The sequence below is a fragment of the Schistocerca piceifrons genome, chromosome 5 (genome assembly GCF_021461385.2).
Source record: "Schistocerca piceifrons isolate TAMUIC-IGC-003096 chromosome 5, iqSchPice1.1, whole genome shotgun sequence".
NCBI lineage: Eukaryota > Metazoa > Arthropoda > Insecta > Orthoptera > Acrididae > Schistocerca > Schistocerca piceifrons.
In genome coordinates, this window is record NC_060142.1 from 222,379,675 (window position 1) to 222,400,918 (window position 21,244).

The 21,244-nt window shown below is 43.9% G+C and overlaps 1 protein-coding gene across 1 annotated transcript in view; it reads right to left on the reverse strand.

The window, feature by feature from the left end:
• Nucleotides 1-18,542, reverse strand: part of LOC124798345 (neurotrimin-like) — a 917,636-nt gene extending 899,094 nt beyond the window's left edge. The window contains exon 1 of the mRNA XM_047261703.1: nucleotides 18,437-18,542. The gene's annotated coding sequence lies outside the window, so the exon portion shown is untranslated. The remainder of the gene's footprint in view (nucleotides 1-18,436) is intronic.
• Between the last annotated feature and the right edge of the window lie 2,702 nt (nucleotides 18,543-21,244).

Here is a 21,244-nt window from a genome sequence, read left to right on the forward strand (position 1 = left end):
ATACACGCAGCAGCAAGTTCTATCTTCACCACTGGCGATCGCGGCAATCGGTAGCAATCACTGAATAACAAAAAAATATTGCGACACGTTCCACCTTCGGTCCGAAGGAGCACAGTCACATTTGGTGCCTAATGCAACTGGAGCCGGCGCCTGTAACTTCGCCGCTCTGTAGCGGCGTTGGATGACGTTTCCGAGGATGGCTTCCTATCCTCAGGTTGTTCCACGAGACTCTCTCTAAAACCTTTCTAAGTTTGTCGCTCTCGTGCTGTAACCCGGTGTATATCTCCTTTATAGCGTTATGTGCCTGCAACGCCAATACGAGACATTCAGTCTGGTGTTGGGTGGTGGTGATAACGTTTTAGCTCCTCAATGTACCTCTACTTATTGCGACTAACTAATTCACAAAGACCGTCGAACAGTATGAAACAACTGAATATTTTTGTTGATTCAGTTTCACAACCTACTTAGCGACGCATATGGAATCATTAAGCATTTCAATAATTTCAGTTCGAGGGATAAATATTTCTTTGTGTTTCTCAAGACTTTCTTTGATACAGAAGAAATAAGTGATCCTGGGGTTGGAAATGGTGACGAGACGGATAGCCAATCTAGAGAATGGGGTACAGTGACGTTAGATTCGCTAGTCTCAGAATAGCGTGACTGGAGGCACTGTCGCGGGATGGACGGTGGAGATTAGACTATTATGTAACCGAGACTAGTAAACACAGTTTATAATGGAGTTGGAAAGCAGTTAAGTCGGAGCCGCCTGCGGCTGACCGAGCTAGTTTCGTCCAAGTTAGCGTGCCTGTAGCTGCGTCCGACGGGAGTGGAGTACAACACCTGGTGCCACTGAGCCTTAGCCGAGAGAACTAACGTGTGTACGCAGTGTGAAGTCACGTGCTATTTTTCCATATATAGCCTCTTGAAAAGACGACACTGGTCACTCTGAAGCGCGGAACAGAAGAGAATCGATGCATTTGAAGTGCTACAGAAGAATGTCGAAAATTATATGGACTGAAAAAGCATGTGTTGAGACATCAGGCAATAGCGTCCGTGGTACTAGAGGAAGCTATAGAGGCCAAAAACTGCGGGTTAAGACAGAAAGTGGAACAAATCCAGCAAATAACAAAGGACCTGGGATACAGGTAATAGGTGGTGTGTTCCGGTCAGTTGTTGGGAATCAGCCAAATACGATGGGTTGAACTAGAGACGTGGCATGTTGGCAGAAAGGAGGTATCGTGTTTAGACCTGCCCATGATCAGACAGTGAACAAAGTTGTCCGATTTGTTGGCCTATCAATGGGTACTGCCTAACGCTTCTTGAAGGAATTGTTTACCACTCATAGCCATATCATACGACATACCATCACTTGGGTCCACTTATTCAGGTAAAGGTGAACATGAACAAGGGTGTTCCATTAAATTTCGGGTGTCCAGCCGCATAAATTCCACTTCTTCTTCTGATATTTAGCCTGTGTATCCTTCATCCATTTTCAGAATGAATCGATTGACTGATGCTTCATCACTCGCTCCTTCCCTTTGAACTCGCGGACAGCACCACTGTGTGTGCGGCCACAAATACACAAGGTGCCAGAGACGTTCATCGGCGGCAAAGAGATCTGTGGCTGCGTGATCGATCCACGATGGGATATCGATGTATCACTGCTAGCTTTACTGTGATGACACCTTTGTAGGTTGATTGCAGAAACTGGCGTATTCCTCGATTTATCCAAGCTGAAACCGGTATGTCTGTTAATTAAATTCATCGCCAACAGAGTTTCAATTGCTTCTTTCATTGCTGAATCCCAGAAAAATGAAGTCGAGGCTAAATTTTCTACTTTTCCATACACCTCAGACTGCATAGTAACAAACAGAGCTCTGTCGCCGCCGATTTGTTAGACTGTAAGAGCCGGCTGTACCAGTGTTGTTCTATGTGTCTTTCATGGATTGTACGTGTTGCCTGTCCACAGGATCTAGAAAAACCCAGGCTTCCTGAGCATCAAATTACCTTTACTGGGACACGGGAATCCTGCAGTCTTTGGTGGAGGACGAAAAATTACTTTTACTTTGTGTATGCTGAGGATCCGTCCTGTTTTTGACGATAGGCTTTCCAGATATGGCAGGAAAGTCATAGATTTAAAATCCTCCACCCCTTCGTCTGCACTCCTTATGACCACTGTTGGTATCATAGTAGTGCCTTACAGTCTGCAGTGAAGAATACCCCTTTGGCTTCAAAAAATTTCTTCAAGTATAGGAGCTCGTCTTCCAGACTGTTCCAATCAGCAATGATGTGTGCTCTATGTAACGTCGTTCTGAGAACACTTTTCATCTGGGAAGAAAGATCGTGGCAGCTGTTTGCACGTAAATATAAATCCTTATCCACCGGTTTGCAATACACTGCATGTTCCAAAATGCCATCACCTTAGCGTCGTACCAAAACATCCGAAAAATGGAAGGGATCCCTCTTTTACGATTTCCGTTACAAACTGGCTTTGATGGTTTAAAAATTCTTGTAATTTATCTTCACCGTAGGGACACATTATAAACGTGTCGTCAATATACTTACAAAATACTGTGAGCTTTAAGCCAGTAGATTCCAGCGCCTTCTCCTCGAAATCCTCCATAAAACATTGGCCACTGAGTACGAAAAGAGGCTGCCCTTGGTGACATCGATAGTACGTTCAAAAAGCGTCTCTGTCGTTTTCTGTATATGTGGTGGGACGTGCAGTGGCGCGGTCTGAGAGTTTAAAAGGACGGAGCAAGTACTGGAGCGTCAGTTACTCGGCACACACCGAGGATGGCTGAATGGTACACAGCCGAAGTATCAGAAGAAAAAGTGGAATTTATGCGGCTGCACACCCTAAACTTAATCCAGCAGTCATTGAGCCTTAAAAACATGAAGTAGCACATGACCAAGCATATTTACATTAACCTTCTCGATGACTGAGGCTTACGTTTTCTTCCACATCTTCGTGCTGCGTAAACTGTAGACTCTGATGTGCTATAAAATAACAACAGCCGCGTTCTCAGTTCCGCAAGCATACCTTCCCTAGTTTGACAAAGACGTATAAAGCCAATCGAATCTCGACTGGACCAATAAATTACTCGAGCTTAATCCCACAGAAAATGTTTAGGACTGTACTGAACACCGAGATAGACGTAGCAATTGATATCCCCGTCACTTCGTAACCTCACGAAATCTAATCAGCAAAGTGGCTTCAGCTAGCTATGGCATATCTGGAGATATGGCTATCATCATCATGATCAGCACCCCAGCTGACAATGTTAACAATTAATAAAAGTTGCCTCAGCTGTATTATTATACATTTGTTGTGCTTCGACCGGCTCCGTTCGTTGTTCGTCATATCGCTAACCTGAAGATGTTCAACGAACGGAAGCAACTGCAACGCAATAAACGTGTAATAATGCAGCTGAGATAGTTTCCATTAATCAGTATGGGCTATCTTCCTCGCCGAAATGAGACGATTACAAAAGCTACAGGCTATGTTACCCGGTATTGGCCCATGTCTCTTGGAGATGGCAATTTTTTTTTTTTTACAGTGCTTAATTTACTAACCTTTTAAGGCAGTTACTGGTTAATATTTCAGGAATCTGTAAATCTCATGTCACAGTTGCAAGGAATGGCACTGTGATGCCCAGGATAGATCGTGAGCTGCTGACTGCCTGTCCATTTCAGTACAGTTGCTGATGGCTGCTGCAGCCAGTTACGAGTTCGCAGGTGCCAGTGAGCTGCGTGAAGCAGTCGTTTCAATATGAAACGGTAGAAAACACCTGAAACTATTTTAACACACACATGCAATGTGATTCTAAAGTACTTGGCCAAAGAGTGAACCTATGAACTAAACAAGGGAAGTAACCTGTGGGCACACCATGAAGCGTGAAGTATTGTGCGAATGTTGTTAAATGCTCAGCGCTTCGTAACAGTAACTGCCCATCGCAAGATCGCATGAGTTGATGTATTTTATGCGCGAGGTACTTCATAATTCGCATGTATCTGAAAAACATTATATTTTAGAACCGCCAAGACCTATTGATAAGCAGGTCTTCATTAACAATGGCTTTCGATCATCAGATCATCTTGAGGTATCATAAAATTATTTACAGAAGACATTGTTATACACATCTCAGCTACTGTATAAGGTTTATTGAAATGTGTTTCTAGTTTGGGTGTATGTACACCATCTTCCGCCACTAGGCAAGTATTCATTCTAGCACACTGCTTTCTGATATGTTAAACGCAGTTCATTTAACACTGCCTTAACAGGCAAACACCAGCATTTATATTCCATATCATCAAAAAACGGATGTTTACACATTTCTGTCAATATTAAGGGAACAGAGTTTCGTGCACTGAAAAGAAACACGTGAATATTCGAACGACGATTTTTCTAATCCTTGAAGATGATTTGCAAAGAGCGAAACTAGTGTGGTAGCACATTCAGTAATATTTATACAGCATCTTTTGGCGTGCGTAAACATATGTTTCATTATTAGTGCTAAAACTAGGAGATCCACCTTGCAAAAAATAATAAGTAAATAAGAATTGAAAGTTCTAGACCTTTCATGAATATGACTTTTTTTTCAAATATTTATGAGCTGTTGGGTCAGCATCCGCACTAAATTTATGTCATGTTGGGAGCAGCCACCGTCCGAAGCATTAAGCACTTACAGAAACTTCTTACAATACTTGGTGCCTCACGGTATGTTCACATGACACTTTTCCCTTGTTTTGCGTGTTGGAGTCCTAGCCCCATTGTTCGTCCAACTATTTTAGAATTACCTTGCATCTGTATATGTGAGAACAGTACTGCACGTTGTCTATCATTTCGTGACCTAAATAATTATTTTTCAGTGTGACTTCATTAAGATAATACTACGGAAACTAGTAAATGAATGAATAAAGTCATACTGCAGCACCTGAGCGGTCGTGCTCTTATTTTTTATTTTTTTTACAACCATTTAAAAGCTGTGTAGCACCTTCTGCAGAAAATTTATCATAGAGCGGTTAACGCGAGTGGTTCTGCAGACAAAGTGTTATAGGTAGCAAGTGCGTGGAAGGTGTTTGCGAGAGAAGTTGGTGGCTCCTCCGGCGGTAACTTGCTGGCTGTCTGACTTCCCCGGGGATTTACTGCGCCGCCTCCGGACACGGCCGGCTGGCTCCCCTCGGCATCCGCGCGCGGCGCTCTCGGCTTCGATTTCGCGTTGGCACCTCGGCCGCACCTTGCGCACGCACAGTGGCTGGGATGCCCGGCCGCCTGGCGTCAGCTGGTCATAACTCGCGCCCCCGGCGCCAGCCCACTTCCTCCCCCGCACTTCCACCCCCACTGGCGCCGGCAGCGGCGCCGCCCCCGTCCAAATAAAAACCGACCGGCCGCGGCCGTGATTTGTTCCCGCCGCCCCCGCTGTATTGTACTGTCGGCCGGAATTGCTCTTTGTGGGCTCCGGGCTCGCTGCTTTCCCCTGCCGCAGCCGCTACGAGCCGCTCCGGCACTCTGTTACGCTCGGATAGACGCCACAGTAAATTTCCAATCACGCGTGCGAGACTGGATTTAGTATGTAGCTAATGCTGCCCTCGAATCACTGAACATCTACCTGTCTTCAAAGAATAACAAAAATATATTGTAAGATAACTTGGCCAGAATCTGAACAGAATTCTCTTTTGACTACATCACAAGAGAAATGAAATTAACAAGTTAAGTTCCTACACTTTGACCGAAATTCACTGAGTTTCTTCGGTGTTGATGGTGTTAGGACAGCAACGAGCCACAAATTTACTTTCAGTTCCTTTATTCAAAGGGTACCGTTACCGGTTTCGAAACATTGAGATTCATCCTCAGACGGTTTATATGCTTTCTTTATGACATGTGGTGGCTTTTATTTATTTATTTATTTATTTTTACAGATTAATTGTCGTGAGACGTCGGTTTGGAGTGTTTGTTTTCATAACATTCGTCCAACAGATGTAACTGCATTCCCACTGTTCAAATTGGTTCAAATGGCCCTGAGCACTATGGGACTTAACATCTGAGGTCATCAGTCCCCTAGAACTTAGAACCACTTAAACCTAACTAACCGAAAGACATCACACACATCCATGCCCGAGGCAGGATTCGAACCTGCGACCGTAGCAGTCGCGCGTTTCCGGACTACAGCGCTTAGAACCGCATGGCCACCGCGGCCGGCGCATTCCCACTGTATTTACATCTGTAGGACGAATGTTATGAAAACAAACACTCAAAACCGACGTATCACGGCAATTAATCCGAAAAAAAACACCACACGTCATAAAGAAAGCATGTAAACCGTCTGAGGAAGAATCTCAACGATTCGAAACCGGTAACGGTACCCTTTGAATAAAGGAACTGAAAGTGAATTTGTGGCTGGTTGCTGTCCCAACTCCATCAACCTTTGTCTTCAAACAACAGCCACGGTCTCCATCATGTCATCATATGACAATATTGCATTACTTCGTTGTGTTTAAAAAGTTTTGTTCTGAAGCTAATTCGATATACATTTTCATCTGACCGAAGTAGTCAGTGGTTAACTGATCATATATACTTTACAAAATATGCATTGCGAAATAGGAGGAGCGCCCAATAGGTAATGCAACAAAATTTTTGTCTCGGTTAGTATCAGATGTAAAACGTGGAATTTGTTGGGTCACATCGTGCAATATTCCCATTTCAGCCATTACTTTCGTGAAGTTCCGATACGCGGCGATGCTATTCGTAGCCTTTCGAATGGAGTCTGTAGCCCGCCTGAGTGGCCTAGCGGTTCTAGGCGCTACAGTCTGGAACCGCGCAACCGCTACGGTCGCAGCTTCTAATCCTGCATGGGCCATGCATGTGTGTGATGTCCTTAGGGTAGTTAGGTTTAAGTAGTTCTGAGTTCTAGGGGACTGATGGCCTCAGAAATTAAGTCCCATAGTGCTCAGTTGAACCATTTTTTTCACATCGTCAAGATATATAAACAAAACTAGCATAGGTATTACCGAAAAACTAATAATACTAATAACAATAACAATAATATAGTGCGAACTAGGCCACAGCGAGACAAGGTCATAAACTGAACAGTGCTGCTGGTCACAGCTCCATTTTGGTATAACTGTCATATACCTGATCTTGTACGAAAGGTCATAAAACAGTAATACACAGATTGTTATGGCAGGTCAAGCAACGTTTGTTGACAGCTGCACCACACTTGAAAGTAGGAGATGCATGACTCTGTTTTCTCAATATAGTCATCAACTAGGAACGTTCAATCATTCACTTCCTCGTCGACAGAGATCCTCTCATTGGTCACAGAGTCATTCGAATACTGCTGTGTGACCGTCAACATCATTGGAAGATCTCACTCACCCTAGACGAGCTTCCAGGTTCTCAAAAGGATGGAAATCACATGGTACAAGAACTGGACTTTACGATCAGAACTATCCACATCTGTGCGACCGTGGGCAAATTTCTGGCACAGTTTCACTACGAACAGAAACGACGCTGCAGCTGGTCGATATGCCACCAGAGTATTTTCTAGAGACCGAAAAGCTTATGTTCACTAATCAGCACGGATTTACAAAGTATTGTTCGTGTGAAACTCAGCTTGCTATTTTCTAACATGATGTACTGCGAACTGTGGATGAAGGGGAACGGGCAGACTCCATCTCTCTAGATTTCGGAAATGTATCTGACTGCAGACTATTAACGAAGATACGAGCATACAGAATAAGTTCCTATATATGTGAGTGGCTCGAAGACTACTTAGGTAATAGAAACCAGTATTTTGTCCTTGATGGCAAGTGTTCGTTAGAGACTAGTGTATCGTCAGATGCGCCCCTGGGTAGCGTGAGTGGACCGTTATTACTTTATATACAAATAAATGATATGGAGAACAGAACGAGCAACAATCTGCGGTTGTTTGCTGATAATGCTGTGGTGTATGGGAAAATGTCGAAGGCGAACGACTGTTCGATAGTACAAGACGACTTAGATAAAATATCTAGTTGGAGTGATGAGCTGGCTCTAAATGCAGAAAAATATAACTTAAAACGGATGAGTCGCGAAAAACAAATCCATAATGTTCAGATACAGCATTATGAATATCGTGTTTGACACAGCTACATCGTTTAAATATGTGGGCACAGCTTTGAGAAGCGAAATGAAATGGAACGAGCGTTTGAGGATTGTGGTAAGGAAGGCGACCGGTCGACATCGGTTTATTGGGAGATTTTTAGGAAAGTGTGGTCCATCAGAGACCGCATATAGGACGCCAGTGCAAACTATTCTTGAGTTCTGCTCGAGTGCTTGGGATTTGCGCCAGGTCGAATTAAAGGAAGACATCGAAGCAATTCAGATGTGGGCTGCTAGGTTCATTGCCGGTAAGTTCGAACAACAGGCAAATGTTATGGACATGCTTCGGGAACTCAAATGGGAAGCCCTGAAGGCAAGTCGACGTTCTTTTAGACGAAGAACATTTAGAACATTTTAAGAACCGCCATTTGAAGCTGACTGCAGAACGATCCTGCTGCTGCCAACACACATTTAGAGTAATGACCACGTACGTAAGATACGAGAAATTAAGGCTCATGCAATGGCATAAAGACAGGCGTTTTTCCCTCGCTTTATCTGCGAATAAAACAAGAAAGGAAAAGACAAGTGTTGGTACAGGATACCTTCAGCGGCGCAATCGGACGGTGGCTTGTGAAGTATGTAGGTAGACGTAAATGTAGATAGGATTGCAAATCTGTGTGTAATTTAGACGTTTTGCCAACGAAGAGTCGTACTTCAAGTATGGATTTCGTTTCCATTTGCCGTACGATTTCAGTCACACTTTGTGAAGAAGCGCTTGTTATCCGTACCGCAGCAGAACAGTGCCTGCAGGAAGACAGATGACGTACGCCATCCGTGTTGCGTAAAGGTCTCAGCGTGCAATGGAAGTATAAGTCTTTCTTAAGTCGGTACATAGTTCTAACGTAAACTATCAATTCTCTTGGGGAAAGCCTAGTGCCTACACAAGTACATGAATAAATACATCAGAAGTCATACCATAATAGAGCATTTCTAGAATTGCCTAATTATTACAATTATCTAACGCACAGTAAAATGCGATAAGTGTTCACAAAGAACCACAATGGTGTAGTGAAAGTCGAGACGATAAATTTGAAATAGCACACTTGTGGTCTATCAAGGCAGGCCTACGAAAGACAACTAAAATACCAGACAAACGTGTCGCGCGAGACTTTCAGTATATCCTCGCTCTCACACGCCGCGGGATCAGTCGGCTATTTCAACGTTATTAATTTAAACTTTCCCGTGACGGTAATGAAAGAAAAAATAGGCTTTTGCAAATGTTATGCAAAAACCATTTACCTTCAAAATCCAGTATCAAGTTAACCTATGTAAGCAAAAACAGACATATTGTCTTATGGGATAACAGCAATCAGTGATTTTATAATGTTACTTAAAATCCGTCTTGATTGCAATTTTTTTTATTATTATTCATATGACCGGTTTCGGTTCATTCAGAACCATCTTCAGATCTGATATTTCAGTTACAGAAGTAACCCGTCCAAATCCAGCAACTTTCACATGCTACATGTGACGTCGCAGGGTAGCTGAATAACGTCTTTATTGATTACACAGTATGAAGGATGTGTTTGGGAATTATTTCCACCTTCAGAAATCTAAGTACAAGAGTAGCACAAGGACAACAGCATTACCAGTTTGTGTACGTAACATGACAGATAATCTTAATCTTACGCTTTTAAAATTCACAATATTATGAGACAAAAAATGACATCAATGTCAATTTCATAATATTTAAAAGACAGGAACAGGCAGTTTTAATATCCAAGGATGATTTTAACGAAAATCTCGCACTGCACGCACGTGCTCTAGCGTAGGTGTCTTCTGTAGGCCAGAACCAGACTGTTTTGGGGCTTGATAGATCCCAAGTTTCCGATATCAGTTTGTTCCTCTCTCCTTCACCAACACCACTGCGGTACGTTGTAAACTGTCATCATTTGCATCCTGTATGATATTCTGTCCTAGATTTTGACTAATTTCGTTTCTCAAAATAAAAATAAGTACAGCTATATATTGTAAGATGCATTTCGTAATCCTTATTGAAGCTATTCAAAATCGCCTACGAAATATTTCTAACGTAAGAAACCGACACAAATTTAAGTCAAATGCACAACTAGAGGGGAACTTCGTTTCTGACACCACTAGCATTGCTCACACTTCAGTTTACAAACACTAAATACAATAGGCCTCAAAATTCCAGATTTCATTAGGACGAAATGCAGCATTCCTATCCGTAACGAATGATCGCCACAGTCTTTGACAAATATTAAGTACACTACTGGTCATTAAAATTGCTACACCAAGAAGAAATGCAGATATATATATATTATACGAGGACTGACATGTGATTACATTTTCACACAATTAGGGTGCATAGAACCTGAGAAATCAGTACCCAGAACAACCACCTCTGGCAGTAATAACGTCCCTGATACGTCTGGGCATTGAGTCAAACAGAGCTTGGATAGCGTGTACAGGTACAGCTGCCGATGCTGTTTCAACACGATACCACAGTTCATCAAGAGTAGTGACTGGGGTATTGTGACGAGCCAGTTGTTCGGCCACCATTAACAAGACGTTTTCAATTGGTGAGAGATCTGGAGAATGAGCTGTCCAGGGCGGCATTCGAACATTTGCTGTATCCAGAAAGGCCCGTACAGGACCTGCAACATGCGGTCGTGCATTATCCTGCTGAAATATAGGATTTCGCAGGGATCGAATGAAGGCTAGAGGCACGGGTCGTAATACATCTGAAATGAAACGTCCTCTGTTCAAAGTGCCGTCAATGTGAACAAGAGGTGACCGAGACGTGTAACCAATGGCACCCCATACCGCCACGCCGGGTGATAAGCCAGTATGGCGATGACGAATGGACGCTTCCAATGTGCGTTCACCGTGATGTCACCAAACACGGATGCGACCATCATGACGCTGTAAACAGAACCTGGATTCATCCGAAAAAAACGACGTTTTGCCATTCGAGCACCACGGTTCGTCGTTGAGTACACCATCGCAGGCGCTCCTGTCTGTGATGCAGCGTCAAGGGTAACCGCAGCCATGGTCTCCGAGCTGATAGTACATGCTGCTGCAAACGTCGTCGAACTGTTCGTGGAGATGGTTGTTGTCTTGAAATAGTCCCCATCTGTTGACTCAGGGATCGAGACGTGGCTGCACGATCCGTTACAGCCATGCAGATAAGATGCCTGTCATCTCCACTGCTAGTGATACGAGGTCGTTGGGATCCAGCACGGCGTTCCGTATTACCCTCCTGAACCCACCGATTCCATATTCTGCTAACAGTCATTAGATCTCGACCAACGCGAGCAGCAATGTCACGATACGATAAACCGCAATCGCAGCAGGCTACAATCCGACCTTTATCAAAGTCGGAAACGTGATGGTACGCATTTCTCCTCCTTACATGAGGCATCACAACAACGTTTCACCAGGCAACGCCGGTGAACTGCTGTTTGTGTATGAGAAATCGGTTGGAAACTTTCCTCATGTCAGCACGTTGTAGGTGTCGCCACCGGCGCCAACCTTGTGTGAATGCTCTGAAAAGCTAATCAATAGCATATCACAGCATCCTCGACCTGTCGGTTAAATTTCGCGTCTGTAGCACGTCATCTTCGTGGTGTAGCAATTTTAATGGCCAGTAGTGTATTTTCTGTTCGACAGTGAAAATAATACCGTAAAGATGCAATTCAGTTTCAACACCGGTTAACTCGAAAACAAGAGCGCGCTGTGGAGGATCATAGTGGACGGAAGAGACAGGTAGAGCAGTGGTGTGTGTGTGTGTGTGTGTGTGTGTGTGTGTGTGTGTGTGGGTGTGTGAGTGTGAGTGTGCTCGCCTGCGCGCTTGTGTGTGTGTGTGTGTGTGTGTGTGTGTGTGTGTGTGTGTGTGTACGTGTACGCGCACGCACTACAAACAAAAGGTTGCGGGACCGAAGAAGTTAGGCACGGAAATGCCAATACTCTGCCTCTTCTCGTCTCGTGGCCTGACGGAAATCGGCAGCTACGTTTAGCCGCAACGGGGAGACGGACCGAAAGTTCTGGAAATCAGCGCGGAACGCTGCGTCGCGTCGCAGGCACGGTTCGCCGGTAGGCTGATTGTGAAAACGCAATCACGATGGACCAATCAGCGACAGGTAATTTAATAGCGTTACCTGTTGAATAGCAACCAGCGGTAGCGGCGGCGGCGGCGGCGGCGGCGGCGGTGGCGGCGATTTATTGCTGCCCTGCGGCGCAAGCTGACCGCCGCGTTGATTGCGTCGCTGCGAAAGCGAAGGCCGGCGCACGGTGTTCTGTGGAAGGCATTGCAGCCTTTAAACACTTTGCACGCAGGGAGCCGCGGGAACAGCGTGCTTTTGACATGGGGGCAGAGCCAGTATCATTGTGATCTCGTCGGTTTGCAGATGGCTGCGCAGAACTCGGCACATACGTCTAAACCTATACATGCATTCTCCGACAGCTGTAGAGCACCTAATATCTCTCATGCCGATTGCATGTTCTTCATAGCAATCCACGAACGTATTTATACGATACGCGTTAACAAATAATGACCCGATGCCTTTTACAGCCGATAACATACACTGGGTTGACAAAAGTTATGCTACACTTCCTAAAAGCGTGTCTGACCTCCTTTTGCTCGGCGTAGTACAACTAGATGTGTGGAGGCAACAAGCGTTGGAAGCCCCTGTAGAAATAGTGAGCCATGCTTCTTCAATAGCTGTCCATAACTGCGAAAAGTGTTGCCGGAGCGGACCTCTAGATTATGTACCATGTCGGGCGATTTTGTTCATCAAATCATTCGCTCGAATTGTCCAGAACGTTTTTCAAACAAATCGCGAACAATTGAGCCTGCTGACAAGGCGTGTTATCATCCATAAAAATTCCATAGCTGTTGGGTATATGAAGTCTGTGAATGGCTGCAAATGGTCTCCACGTAGCCGTAGCCGAACATTACCATTACTTGTCAATGACCGGTTCAGTTGGTCCGCTCCTTGTAAACACAGCCCACATCGTTATGGAGCCACCACCAGCTCGCACGGTCCCTTGTTGACAACTTGGGTCCCTGGCTTCGTAGGGTCTGCTCCCCATTCTGATCCTACCATCACCACTTACCATTTGAAATAGGGACTCATCTGACCAGGCCAAGGTTTTACATTCGTCAACGGACTAACGAGCGCAGGAGAGGCTCTGTATGCGAATTCGTGCTTTTAGCAAAGGTACTCGTATCGTTTGTCTGCAGCTATAGCCTATTAATACCAAATTTCACCGCATTGACCTAACGGTTACGTCCCTCGTACATCCCACATTAATTTCTGAGGTTTTTCACGCAGTGTTGCTGGTCTGTTAACACTGACTGCTCTACGCAAACACTGCTTCGCTCTGTCGTTTAATGAAGGCCGTCGGTCACTGTGTTGTCCGTGGTGACAGGTAATAACTGAAATTTTGTATCCTCGTCTCACTCTTGACACTGTGGATCTCGTAATACTGTATCATCTAATGATTTCCGAAATGGAATATTCCATGCGTCTAGGTCCAACTACCAAAGTCTGTTAATTCCGGTCGTAAGAGGGTAATTACGTCGGGCATCTTTTCAGCTGAATCATCTGCCTACAAATGACAGATCCGCTAATGCACTGCCCATTTGTACCTTCTGTATGCGATACCACCGCCATATGTATATGTGCATGTCGCTGCCATATGACTTTCGTCAACTGACTGTTTATAGGAAAACTATTGGGTTTTCAAATTTGATGTTTCTTCTGCACATGTGTGAAGCTGGGAACAATTCCCTAACAGCTCGTATCGATAGTGGTTGTGCACTACTATCTGTGACAGTTGATCAGCAACGGGTTCGACCTCGTCCCTCGAGAGAGCGCGAACTCTCCGCCTGTGATACTTTTAAGGGCTCGCCGTACAGGCTGATGTCATTCTGTACTGGCGTTCGGACTGGAGCGAATGGGCAAGCCAGCGCTTGGTGAGGGTCACGAGCTGGTACTCGCAAGAAGAGGAGAAGCTGCTGATGATGTTTTGGTTTGTGGCGTACTCAACTGCGCTTTCATCAGCACCCGTACAAACTCCCCATTTTCTTCACAGTCCAATTTTTTTTACTCAGTTGAATCTAGCCACTGGCACGGATGGTGGTGATTACGATGAAATGATGACGACAGCACAAACGTCCAGTTCTCGGGCAAAGAAAATCACCAACCCGGCCGGCAATCGAACCCGAGACACTGTGATCCAGAGGTAGCAACGCTAGCCACTACACCACCAGCTGCGGACGGAGGTGGTGCTGGCAGGACTCTGTTCTGCGAGTATGAGTGATACTCCGAGGGCACCGATCACTGGTAGGCAGAGGCTGAACAGACTGAGGAACTTGTACTGCCGACTCAGCCGCACACGTCGGCTGGTATTACTAATGGAGTTCAAACTGATGAGCTCGTTTCTGTACATCTGCTTTCGACGCTGCTGCGTTTCACAAACCGTGCCTGTTGACTCTTCATTCTGGTCATTTTTCTCCGGGCTGTCAAGCGTCGTCAATTGCAACAACTACTGCTTCAGACACTGGTATTGCCTGGCTTTTGGTTATAGGATAACCCTGTAAACTTGGATTAACTGAGATCTGTTCTTTTCCTTAAGTTCCAAACAGTTATTTTATTGAAATTACAATTAAATGGACACCCTAGCTGCAAACAGGCGTTGATGTACTTCATTGAGGACATGTTGAAAATGTGTGCCCCGACCGGGACTCGAACCGAGGATCTCCTGCATGGTCATCGACGGTAACTGTTCTTTCGGGAACAGATACTACCGTCGTATATAGTTACTTTATTAATGTTTCTGTGTGTTTTGGGGTTTAACAAGCTTGTAAAATTTGTTTTGCGTCTTTTTAAAAGCTCAAAATTGTAATCTGTTTAAATCTACGAGGTGTTTCACGTGAGTCAATCACCCTATGGATTATATTAATTAAGATGTCGCAGTTTTTTACTGTTTAGTAATTTTTTAGTAATTCTTAGATACTCACGTCAAGCATATTAGATGGCACTAGGCAGCAGCTTACTATGCTTAAATGAAATTACAAAACCGTCGAAGCTGCTCAGATCCCATCTTTACGTACGAGGTGACCAGTTTCCGACTCTAGTCCATTATCCATATTCAAGGTGCAAATACTTTATATATGTATGTAATGGTGTCTGGTTTGGAGCCTAAGAAGAATTCTGTAGATCAAAATAGATGAAATATGTGTCATTTATGGCAAAAAGGAAAGCGTCCATGCCATTTTGTAAATGAAAAGGAAAAGTCAGTTTCTGAATAAAGGTTTTTCGTTGAAAGCATATGTCTGCGTTGGCGCTTTTCCATACCTATTAAGACCGTGAGGAACTATAAAAATTAATTTTGGTTTGCGTTCCTATTAGCAAACGACGCAAGAATTGATAGAGTGGGAATCACATTTTATGGAAAAAAGTTAATGTGATAAGTTATTATCTTTATAATGGACTGAAGTCGGAACCTGGTCGCCATTTAAATAAAAACAAACCCGTGTGCAACTTTGACAGTTTAGCAATTTCAATGAATTTTTAAATACTTGTGGGGCTTAAGAAGTCTTGAAGGTGTTTGTCCTGTTTATTTTGCGTAAAACTGTTTTGCCTAGGTTTTAATGAATTGTTTTTTGAATGTTATCGTATGGCCAGTTACTGCGGCAACATAGCAAATACGTTGGGAAGAGTGTATGTCCAGTACAGGTGATTGAAGCCTGCTTTTGGTTGTATGGATTGTCCAAACTTTTGAAAAAGTATTTTGGTGCCTTCTTGGTACGATACGCTCTTTTTAGTGTAAGCCTTCGGGCAACTATTAATGATTCTTGTTTGGTTAATCATTGTTGGCCTGAGCAAATAATTTTTTTTTTTTTTTTTTTTGTAGAATGATGTTTTCCTTGGCTGGCAACTCCTGTCCTCAGTTCGTCGTTTTCCTGTCTACGGAAGACACTCTTTACAAGCAGCGTGCCGTAATAGAAGTTTTGGTTGCGGAACTAGAAACTTTGGTGGTCATCCATAAACATTTGCGTGCAGTTTACAGACAAGATGTAGTCGATAAGAATAGTGGTGGGCGATGGCTGAAGAATGTTAAAGTGTCAGAAAGTGCGGAAACTGAGAGCCATGATCGGCCATGTTCGGTAATCCCGTCGCAGCCACTACTCCCGATGTGGTGATTCCCTCGTATGCCATTATTCTTGCAGATCAACGCACCACAGCTCGATAATTGGCTCTAAGCTATCTCTGTGAGCACTAGAGGTGCGTCTTCAGTGAGACTCTTGGATATTCAAAGGCGTCCTTCCACCAATGCTCACAACTGACCACAAGATTTAAAGTAAAGCCATTGTTTCTGAACTGCTGGAGCAGTTTGAGGTCAATGAAGAAGCCTTTCTGTCTCTGATCGTTACCGGTGACGAAATTCAGATGCATCACTTTCAACTGTAAACGAAAAGTCAATCGCAGTAGTGGCACCACCACAAGAAAGAAGAAAATCAAAGCAGCCCCCTCTGTTGGCAAATTCGTGATAGTCTATTGGGATAGAGGTGCTATTCTCTTGGATGTGTTGTCAAAAGTGTCAATCTCTAAATCAGGGACACACTAAGGACTCTGAATAAACTCAAAAAGCGTTGCGGATATGTTTGGTCTGACGAGAATCCAAAAGAACACTTGCTCCAATATGACAATGCACACCAGAACCCCGGAACACACTGCCAAATTGGTTTGGATATCCACCCTCTGGCACAGACATGATAGTGTGGGCCTCTTAAAGACCCTGCACGAAAGACACACTTCAAAGCTGATGAGAGAGTAATTCATGCATAAAAAACATGGACAAGAGCTTTTCTCAACAGATAACATATGGTGTTACTCAATGCTGGCGTAAGACCACAGTGATGGAGATTATTCAAGAAAGTGGATCATCTGAGAGAAGTGTTGACCGATATTGTCACCAAATTCTGAATCTTAGAAATAAATTATCCTGAGAAAAAACTGAGGGGCATTATTTATTGAACGACGGCTCTGCAGCTATCTCACTTCTACTAGCTGTTAGCCCGAAGGCGAAGAAAATAAAGTTACGTAATTAACGTTTTACCGGTACATGTCTGCAGTACTGGTAACATTTAAATACTTCCAACACAGGACTGTAACATGCCGCCGAAAGATAGGCACATTGTCCTGCTGGTATTTCCCAAGTCCGTCGGAACGCACAATGGACATGAATGGATGCAAGTGATCATACAGGATGCTGACGTACGTTTCACCTGTCACAGTCGTATCTGGACGTATCGGGGGTCCCATGTCACTCCTACTGCACACGCCCCAACAGCTTGAACAGTCCCCTGTTGACATGCAGGGTCCATGGATTTATGACGTTGTCTCCATACCCGTACACGTCCATCCGATAGATACAATTTGAAACGAGACTCGTCCGACCAGGCAACATGTTTCCAGTCATCTACAGTCCATTGTCGGTGTTGACGGGTCCAGTTGAGGCGTAAAGCTTTGTGTCGTGCAATCATCAAGGGTATACGAGTAGGCTTTCGGCTCCGGAACCCCATATCGATTATGTTTCGTTGAAGGTTCGCACGCTGACACTTGTTGATGCCCCAGCATTTAAATCTGCAGCAATTTACGGAAGGGCTGCACTTCTGTCACGTTGAACGATTCTCCTCAATCGTCATTGGTCCCGTTCTTGCAGGATTTTTTTCCGGCCGCAGTGATGTCGGAGATTTGATATTTTACCGGATTCCTGATATTCACAGTACACTCGTATATTTATCGTGCGGGAAAATCCCCACTTCATCGCTACATCGGAGATGCTGTGTCTCATCGCTCGTGCACCGACCGTAACACCATGTTCAGACTGACTTAAATCTTGATAACCTGTCATTGTAGCAGCAGTAACCGATCTAAAAACTGCGCCAGACATTTTTTGTCTTATATAGGCTTTGCCGACCGCAGCTCCGTATTCTGCCTGTTTACGTAACTCTGTATTTCAATACTTATATCTATGCCAGTTTCTTTGGCGCTTCAGTGTACTATCCTATTATGCTACTATATTTGTAAATATTTGGGAACTGGAATCCAAACAAAGAAATAAAATAGCATTCATGATCCAAAATATCGATGTTCTTATATCAAAACCTTCATTATACAGTACATTCTATCGGAGAGCAGTTATTCACGGACTAGTTGCTTTATAACTTCTGTGTACTGCTACAAGCGGAATAGAATCTTAAAACATATCTGAGGATGTAAGAGGAACTTGATGTGTTTTTCGATTGCAAACTCCTACCTGGGTTGGTCACCTCACAGGGTAAGACGACGGTGTCGCTGGTGACGATGCGGAAGTTCCTGCCGGACGTGATGAACGAGGGCAGCTCGGTGGCGCTGTTCAGGTCGTTACCCATCACCGCTGCCGGTTCCACTGCGAACAAATGTACAAGAAAGTTAGCTGCATCTGACCTCAGGAAAAAATGGAAGTCGAAATGGCTCAAATGGCTCTGAGCACTATGGACTTAACATCTGAGGTCATCAGTCCCCTAGTACTTAGAACTACTTAAACCTACCTAACCTAAGGACATCACACACATCCATGCCCGAGGCAGGATTCGAACCTGCGACAGTAGCGGTCGCGCTGAAAATAGAAGTCGTTTCCATCATAAGAAAGTTTGAAATCATACGTTTATCTATGACTTAACTATTTAAATTTAAGAAATAAGTGACAATAAAATCTTTGTTCGTGTCTTACATCCCATCTAGCCCATAGTAATGACGAATCTGCTGCGTCACGAGCAGTAAGATGTCTATGACTTATCAGTTTGTCTACGTTATGCATTTACCATCTGCACTTCCCACATTTTGTCTGCGAGTTATTTATCTGTTATTGGCGCTTTTATGTCAAGTATTTCATCCATTACGTGTGCCTACTGAACTCGAAGTACAGCTGTGTCATTTCAGGGGGAAAAAGAGGCTAGTATTCTGACCGCGGTCAGAAAGTCACCGAATGCTTCAAATGGCTCTGAGCACTACCGGACTTAACATCTGACGTCATCAGTCCTTTAGAACTTAGAACTACTTAAATCTAACTAGCCTAAGGACATCACACACATCCATGCCCGTGGCAGGATTCGAACCTGCGACAGTATCAGTCGCACGCTTCCGGACTGAAGCGCCTAGAACCGCATGGCCCCAGCAGCCGGCTAGAAAGTCACCGACAAATCTTCTGAATGGCTCACGGATTCTGAGTCAAAATATCAACAAGACGTAATTGTTGAAATATAAGATCATTACATTCCTCTTCCATGTATGCCTTTCTCTTCCACCCCCACTCCCTATTCTCTTTTTACTCTCAGTGTGATTTTGGCTTCGGATGCCGATTTGTTGTAGGAAATTATTACGAACAGTTCTAGAGTATTGTTCCAGAGCTTGGTTCACATATCAAGAACGACTCACAGCAGACATAGAACGGATTCTGAGAGGTGATGCTAACAGGTCGGTTTAGCGCAAACTAAGGTTTATTTGGGTATTATAAACGCTAATCCTCGACAGAAAGATGATGTAATTCTCATTAAACACTTTCTGGCAATATTACGGTACCTTGATACCTGTGAACACGCACTGATATTACACGCATTAGAGGACATCAGGACTACACAAGTATATATAGGGTGTTTCAGAAGTGATGGTCAGTATTCAGGGACATGTCAGAAATGATCATTCGAAAGAAAAAAGTCAAGTAAACAAGGGCTCTAAAACACATACCTTAAGAGCTATGAGCAATTATTGATCTCCTGTTCTGTGAAAGAAATCTCTTCTACTGCAGCCTCTTTGCTTTTCATATTTTGTTAAGTGATAATATGGACCAATACAAGATAAAAATATCCAGTAAACATTTGGTTCACGGTATCGAAGATCAAGAATTACTCAAAGCTCGTAAGACACGCATTTCAGAGCCCATGTTTACTTTATATTTTGTTTCGTATAATTCCCTTCATATCCCTGAATACTGACCATCTCTTCCGAATACCGTTCTAGTTTTTGTGGGGGAGGCAGAGTAGATAAGATCTTGAACTGGAACCCATGTCAAGAAATGTATCATTTGTGTGCTATATAGCCTTTTGGAAATAAGTTGGCAACGTAAACCACTTTTACAAGTAAGCTATTAGGCGTGACCCAGTACACCACTTACTTTAAAATTCCTCTCATTAATAATCAAATAAACAAAAAGGAAGTTTAATCAGCTTTCGCGAACACTGTTGTTTACAGTTAAACTTAAACCGCTTTTGTTCTTTTCAAAGCAACTTTAGCATTATGATCCACTACAAGTAAGGTTCGCTGTGGTGATTACGAAGTGCGACGCATATATTGTAGCTACGAATGATGTTTTGGGTACACACATTTGGTGTTGTCAGCAGTCTGTCCTGCACGACCACAGCTCGTGCCACCAGATCTTCTTCTGTCTCTACAGTAGTCTGTCCATTCGATCCCAGAGGAAAAAAGTGCAACGAAATCACATCGTGAAGGCCATACGATTGGATCCCCTCAGCCTATCCATATGTGTCCGAATCACAGGTCCAAATGTTCCCGAACAAGAGGTGAGAATTGAGTGGATGCGCTGTAATTCTGAAACCAGATATCTTGACGGACGTTCAGTGGCACTACATCCAACAACACTCCCAATACTTCTTATAGCAAGGTCGAGTGTATGGGATCCGTGAGCTTGATAGAAGCGTGTACGATCCACTCACAACACCATCTAGAATATCTGCCCACACATTGACACCACATCTGTGTTGGAAACCCTTGACGTGCATGTCACGTGGGTTTTGTCTGCCCAGACATGGCTGTTTAGAGAATTGAGATCACAATTCCTTGAAAACTGACGTTCACCCGTGAAGGGAATGCGCCTTGGAATATTAGGGTCTCGTTGATGCAGTGGCGCAGGAATTGCGCACAGCCCCAACGTATGGTACAAAATCGGCTGTCATTAGTGACTGTATCTCTTGTAGGTAGTATGGATGTTGTTGTTGGTCATGCAGAACACACCAAACGGTGCTGGGAGTAACAGTCACTGCACACGCAATTGCTCGTGTGCTTGTTG